We start from the raw sequence: 7,500 nt of genomic DNA, 5'->3' as shown, positions 1-7,500 counted from the left end.
CAGTTTTTACCGTTCATTCCATGTCTTCTGCTTTCATACTATTCCATACATTTACACTTGTTTTATGTAACACCTTCATAGACGTAAGTATTTTAAGTTCTAGCATCAAGGAGAATTTGTTTTGATGTAAATTCGTTTTATGGCATGTAACAATTAGCTGTTTTATAACCAATATTAACTCTAGTGTTATTTGGTCGACCTGATGATTATATCTTGAGTATTATAGGAACTGAAACCTTGGTAGTTTTATAACACACCTTCACTAAATGGGTCCTTATTGAAGTAAACTTCCAATCTCAATCTCAATTATTTTTATTGATAGCAATTGTAATAGGACCGTGGTAAGTAGTGAGGTTTACAGTTAAAGATGGTGTAGCAGTGATTGAAAGTGTACAATTAATGATCTATTATTACAAAACTGATAGATTACCAGTTATTATTACGTTGCTAAACACAAGTCACGTGAAAATTTGAGCTGAGGGCGTAAGCCATCTTAACACTTGAAAGCTATAGACAGAAAACCTGTTTTCCTACAACCTACAAATCCTTAATTACAATAATATCACAGAGAATGAATCTGTTCTCAGAAAAGCAGAAAGAACGCTGCAAAGTACCACCTAGCTATAATTAATGAACAAACTTACTAATGAACAAAACCGTAACCAAAGAATGTGAGAGGATAAAGACGGATTTGATTATGAAATCGGCTGACTACAAGCAGGCTTTTTAATTTATTTCTCACACGTGGATCCTATAAGCATTCAGGATCAGTTAAGTAGCATCACTAGTAATTAGATACATTAAACAGACGCAGGTGTGGCTGTATAGTAAGAAGTTTGTTTCCCAAACACATGCTTTCAGGTTTAGTCCAACAACTTGGCAACCTAAATAAGTCTCTTCTGCCACAGCCCAGGACTGACCAAAGCTTTGAGAGTGGATTTGCTTGACGGAAGCTGAAAGAAGCCCGTCGTATATATATATATATATATATATATATATATGTGTGTGTGTGTGTGTGTGTGTGTGTGTGTGTGTGTGTGTGTGTGTGTATGTGTGTGTGACCCACCAACGCTTAACAACTGTTGTCGGTTTGTTAATATCTCCATAACTTATCGGTTTGGCAAAAAGAGACTGATGGAATGAGTACTAGGCTTAGAAAAAGTAACAAGTATTGGGGGCCGATTTGCTCGACTAAAATTCTTCAAGGCGGTGTTGCCGTTGCGAAGACTCTAAGACCTGGTGACAGAACGAAGAATGCATCTAGATGGTCAAGTTCCACAGCAGCCAAACCGTAGGTATGCAAAAGTTACATTGAGATGGACACTAAAGGAAAAGACAATACGACAAAAATTACGGGCCACATCGTCAAATTTATCAATAGGACCCACAAAAAACAAAAACAAAAAAAAACTGGACAAACATTGAACGCGCAGGCGATGGAGAAATCTGAAGGTGAACTGTCACCTATTGTGCGAATATGCACGGACGGCCTCATTGACCGAATGACTGACAACAAACACGTCAGACGTAAATGGCAAACAACTGAAAGGCTAGAGACAAAAGAGAACTATGTTTAGTTCCATTAGAATAGGAATATTTCCATTGTTGTCTGGTGCTAATACGGCATATTTAACAAGACTAGACTCAGTTATGAATACAATGGAAGAACAATAAACTGTCTTTTGTATATGGACGACCTCAAATAGTATGCTCCAGATGATAAAGAAGTAGAAACAATGCCGCAGACAATACATGGATTTGCTAAGGTAATTGATATTGAATTCATGGAAGAAAAATGTGTTAAAACAACCCAGAAGAATCGAAATTAATTAAGAATACTACATAATTATGAAATGAATTAATTAAGAATATTAATACTAATAGAATACTAACAGAAATAAGAGAATTACGCCAAAGACAGGCTTCTAAATTCATAAGAAGTAATGAATCAAACAGAGCATAATATACACGAATGAAAGAATAGATTAGGAAGAATTGATATGGATGCGTTAGATTAATGTCCAAAAAAAGAGCCAAATGCAAATAATAATAATAATAATAATAATAATAATAATAAAACGATAAAACAAACAACTTGAGAAAAATATATGTAGAGAATGTATTAGAAAAATGTAGAGCCTGTGAAACTTGGAACGAGATGGTGACGCACATTGTGGCGGAATGCACCAAGTTTAGCACAGGAAGAATATAAGAAATAGAGGCACGACCAGGCTACAAGAGTTTTACACTGGAAACTGTGCCGGAAACGGGGATTTGAAGCTAGAAACACGTGATACAATTATCGAGTCGAAAGAGTCCTGGAGTCGGAGGAATGTAAGATTTTGTGGGTCTTTTCTATTCAAACAGACAAGAGATTAGAAAATAATAACAATTATAGATAAGGAAAAGCGAAGTTGCTTACTTATCGACACATCATGCCCGTTTGATTCCAGGATCGTGAAGAAAGAAGACGAAAAACACACACACAAAAAAAAAAAAGAAAAATAGAATCCTTTAAGATTTGAAATTGGAAGAATTTGGAGCATGCGATGGTGCGATGGGAACAGTAAGCAAAGATATAGACAAATGGCTGAAGGAGATTGAAAAAGAATGCCCGATAGAACTCCTACAGAAAGTTTGTCTCTTAGGGATTATCAGGAGGGTTCTAAGTACTTGAAAGATTGCTGAAAACTTGTAGATACTTAAGGTTACAGATAGTAACTCGCTACACACATAAATTCTAACAGTAATAAGACCTAAACTGAGCCAAACCAAAATAATAATAATAATAATAATAATAATAATAATAATAATAATAATAATAATAATGAGTGGATGTGTGGTAAGTAGCTTGCTTACCAACCACATGGTTCCGGATTCAGTCCTACTGAGTGGTACCTTGAGCAAGTGTCTTCTACTATAGCATCAGGCCGACCAAAGCCTTGTGATTGGAAATGGTAGACGGAAACTGAAAGAAGCCCGTCACATATATATATATGTGTGTGTATGTGTGTGTGTTTGTGTGTGTGTGTGTGTGTGTGTGTGTGTTTGTGTGTGTGTGTGTGTGTGTGTGTGTGTGTGTGTGTGTGTGTGTTTGTGTTTGTCCCCCCACCATCGCTTGACAACCGATGTTGGCGTGTCTACGCCCCCGTAACTCAGCGGTTCGACAAAAGGTCCCGACAGAATAAGTACTAGGTTTACAAAGAATAAGTCCTGGGGTCGATTTGCTCGACTAAAGGCGGTGCTCCAGCATGGCCGTAGTCAAATGACTGGAACAGATAAAAAGAAAAAAAGAATAAAATTGATAGATATCAAATACTGTAGATGTTCCCGTAATGACTTATATTATTAACAACTGAATGTTGAATTAACTAGCAAGGCTTGACATCAAAGCAGAGAAATAAAATCTTCAATTTGAAAAGACCAACCTGAATCCGACACAGAAGGTTTATATTTATCAGGATGCCAGGGAGGCTGTAAATAATTGAAAATGTGATACGTAATCAACAGATATACTAAAAAATAGATATAAGATTCGGATTATAAAAAATACGTCATGACAACCTTGAAGAGAGGAAAATTAAGCACAAAATAGTCATATATGTATCACAGTTAATGGATATACAATGTTAATAGAGTAATTACTGGTGTATTTTTTCTGAGATAATATCTGTTGTGGGTGTGCGGTGTTAAAAACACGGTAAATATCGAACGGAAATTCGTTCCAGCTGCCGCTAGCGAGAACGGCAGATACATTTCGGTTCTTTTTTTTTTCTTTTTGCCTTTTTCCTTTGCGTATTCACAGACAGCAATATGCCCGGACGAAAATTTGTCGTCTCCGACATAGGAAAAGAAAGGAATAAAGCCTTCGCAGATGTTGCTACTAATCACCCGATATACGCACTTGATGCAGTATTAAATTAAAATATTACGGAGATATACTTGCATAGCAAGTGACCTGATCTGAGATCGTGTGCTGAAATGAAAACAATTGCAGCGTGGAAGGTGTTTATAAGTCATTTAAAAACACGCAGAATTCTGTGATGCACGGAATTTTGTCAGTGAAAAAGTCACGGTCTCAAAGCGACGAAAATATTTTGGCAAATTAAATTTAAATGTTAAAGTAAATCTAACGGTTTCTGTGTGTTTTTAAATGGCTTATAAGTACCTTCCACGCTGCAATTGTTTAAATTAAAATAGCCATCTATGTATGTAGGTGTAGTAAGTGTATATGCAATATACATACATAATTAATATATATATATATATATATATACACACACACACACTGTTGATAGGCATGCAACTGGTCTGCTGATAGTGTATATGCGTTGAGTATGATATATAGCTGACTATTCTAATCTAATGAAGAAAAAATTGGCACTCCGTCGGTTACCATGACAAGGATTCCAGTTGACCCGATCAATAAAACAGTTTCCTCGGCGGAATTTGAACTCAAAGACGGACGAAATACCAGTAAGCATTTTGCTGAGCTTGTTAACAATTCTGCCAGCTTTCCGCCTTATAACGATTATAGTTTCTTAATATAGATATGAAATGACATCATAAACAGCATCGATCGTTGGTAAAGGTTGTGGTAATTTATGTGTTTGTCGTGTAATCGTCTGATATAAATTCTCGACTAACTGCCGTATGGCTGTGGAATAATCTTTGCACGTACACGTACCGTGCAAACACGCAGTTATAAGTATGTTTCCATTTACTGTTATATTACAGCGATGGTCATTCGTGATCGAGGATGACTTCGTATTAGAATATATGTTGCCGTTTTTTATGGCTTTATGCAACCATGTAGTCTCGAGCAGGCACAGATAACCTCTAAAAGCCCTCACTATTTGACCGTTAGCATATGTGGCCCGTGGAAATATGTAGACTGAGCTGGGGTTTTTTTTTTACCATAGTTAATATGGAAGTTGAATAAATAAAGGTATTCAAGCTTTATAATTATTTATTGAGTATGAATTGACATCAACATTGGTCGACCCGGGGCGATGGTAAAAATACTCCAGCTTAAGGTGCCATGACGTGGAAGTGAACCCGAAACCATGTGTTGCAACGTGAGTACCTTAACCACAAAGCTACGCCTGCGCTTTTGTGTAAAATTTAAAAGAAAATGCTTCACAAAGTAGGCAAACGATAAATTCTGTTACATTTGCTGGAGTAAAAATGAAAAAAACAAACAAACTGATTGACGTCAAACATTTCTCAAGAGAGACTCTTAAAGTTATTAATCATGAATATTTATTCTATCCAGTCTAGTTTGTCATTGGATGTTTTCATTAAACTTCTTCAATACAATATTTAAAACTGCACGCAACCAAATTTCTTAACCAGTTTTTTCCAAAGAGAATATTGAAAAACTTACCGTACCTTTCTTTTGTCATATCACAATCGTGTCTCTTTGTTTATTTAGATTGGTAAATCTACACAAAACGTTAGCGTACACCATTTATAACTAATGAAGTAAGAATTTAAACGGTTCAGCTATGTCGGAAAACTAAAGTAAACAACTGTTAGAAACTTTCAGATCTCTATAAAGTGTAGAAAAAAAAAATTAAACATGTGTAGTCTGTACACCTTCAGTCTTTCATGTAAATACCAAACATTCAAGACCACCTCAAACTAACTTAATCTAGAAGGGATTGTCTCCCTTATAATAATTGACCACCGGGAGTAGACCACGTGTTTGAAATAAACAAGTTATTGGCCATAACGAGGCTCAAGTGCGTCCTCTGATTCCTCTTTCCTTTGCTAAGTCTAACATTTGTGAAAATTGTAAAGGTACAGGAATGACAGCGTGGTTAAGAAGCTCACTTTGCAACCAGATGGTTTGGGGTTCAATCCCACAGTGCAGCACCTTGGGCAAATATCATCTGTTGCAACCCCAGACAGACCAATACCTTATGAGTGAATTTGGTAGACAGGAACTGTGTGGAAGCCCGTCGTATGTATATGTATGTCTGTGTATTTTTTTTATATGTATGTATGTATGTATATTTCTTCTTGGAAAAATGGATCTCGAAGCACATAAAGCTATAAGTAATAGTATGTACATACAGGATTGAAAAACGCTTTTGGATAGTATAAGTCCAAAGTAAGTCGCAGAACACGAACCTACATCTCCTGTGTACATGGCAGACGTTCTACCACTGGACCAGAGCAATTCTCCGAATTAATCTACCGATTTTAAGAACTTTATTCTTAACAGCGAGTATTATATGTAGTTGACGCCTTAAGAATTTATAAACTGTCGAGAGAACTTGAAATAATTCTTTCTAAGAACAGTGGATATTGAACTCTTAAAGCCTCCAGCTTTTTCTATCCAAAGGGTTTTTCAGCCTAATACTTATATGTTATTATTTATAGCTTTATGCGCAATAAGATTCACTGTTCCAAAACAGATGCACACACACACACACACACACACACACACACACATATATATATACATATATATATACATATATATATATATATATATATATTGGTAACGGGAGCGAGAGAGAGAGAGAGAGAAAAGTGTGAGAGAGAGAGAGAGAGAGAAAAGTGAGAGAGATAGAGAGAGAGAAAAGTGAGAGAGAGAGAGAGAGAGAGAGAGCGAAGGGAGAGAGAGAGATAGAGAGAGAGAGAGAGAGAGAGAGAGAGAGAGGTATGGATGTGGGTCTATGTAGAATAACATGCAGGAACTGAGAAATAAGAATAATGTATCAAGGAGAAGAAGTAGAGGAGGTGGCGGAGAGGGAAAAAAGAAGAAGAAGAAGAAGAAGAAGAAGAAGAAGAAGAAGAAGAAGAAGAAGAAGAAGAAGAAGAAGAAGACAGAGGATGATAAGGAGTGGAGGAGGAGACGGGGGTTGAGGAGAAGTAAACGGCTCAGAGCTCAGCAGAAGAATTACGACAAAAATAAGCTGAAAAGGCAAATATAATCTTCAGTGACTGATTGCGGCGATGATCTTATCTGTTTTATATTTCGCTTTTTTCTTTTTTTTTGTGTCATTAGTTTACCAGAGAAATCTAATGGCGCGACACGAGCTTTCAGAGTGAATAATCGATGTTTGCAGACGACAGCGTTGACAAACTAGACGACAGCGTTGACAAACTAGACGACAGCTCCCGCTTAAGTAGCTTGGCCACTATATTATCTTAAATACATTATTTCGGTACATAATAATATGGAAATACTCCATATGTGTTTTATACTTAAATCTTTCTATAATCTTGTGTGGAATCTGCAATTTGAACGTATTTAGAGTATTATGGAAACTGAAACACACTCGGAAATACATACAAACATGCATACACATGCAAGGATACAGACGGATAAATGTGTACGTGCATAAGAAGAACTCACAAGCAAATACACACAAATATCATGTCACATTGCTAAAAGACAAAAAGCAGATGTTCACTTTTGCAGTTTGCAAGTTTATCTCCTGGATAAAGTTGATGTGAGACTGGATTACATATAAATTATAGAAGTCG

The 7,500-nt window shown here is 36.3% G+C and overlaps 1 protein-coding gene across 6 annotated transcripts in view; it reads left to right on the top strand.

The window, feature by feature from the left end:
• Window positions 1-7,500, top strand: part of LOC106867557 (uncharacterized) — a 235,134-nt gene that overhangs the window by 109,270 nt on the left and 118,364 nt on the right. The gene's annotated exons all lie outside the window — the stretch shown is intronic.

The sequence above is a fragment of the Octopus bimaculoides genome, chromosome 13 (assembly GCF_046866305.1).
Source record: "Octopus bimaculoides isolate indiv1 chromosome 13, ASM4686630v1, whole genome shotgun sequence".
NCBI lineage: Eukaryota > Metazoa > Mollusca > Cephalopoda > Octopoda > Octopodidae > Octopus > Octopus bimaculoides.
This window is presented reverse-complemented; position numbering and strand designations above follow the sequence as displayed.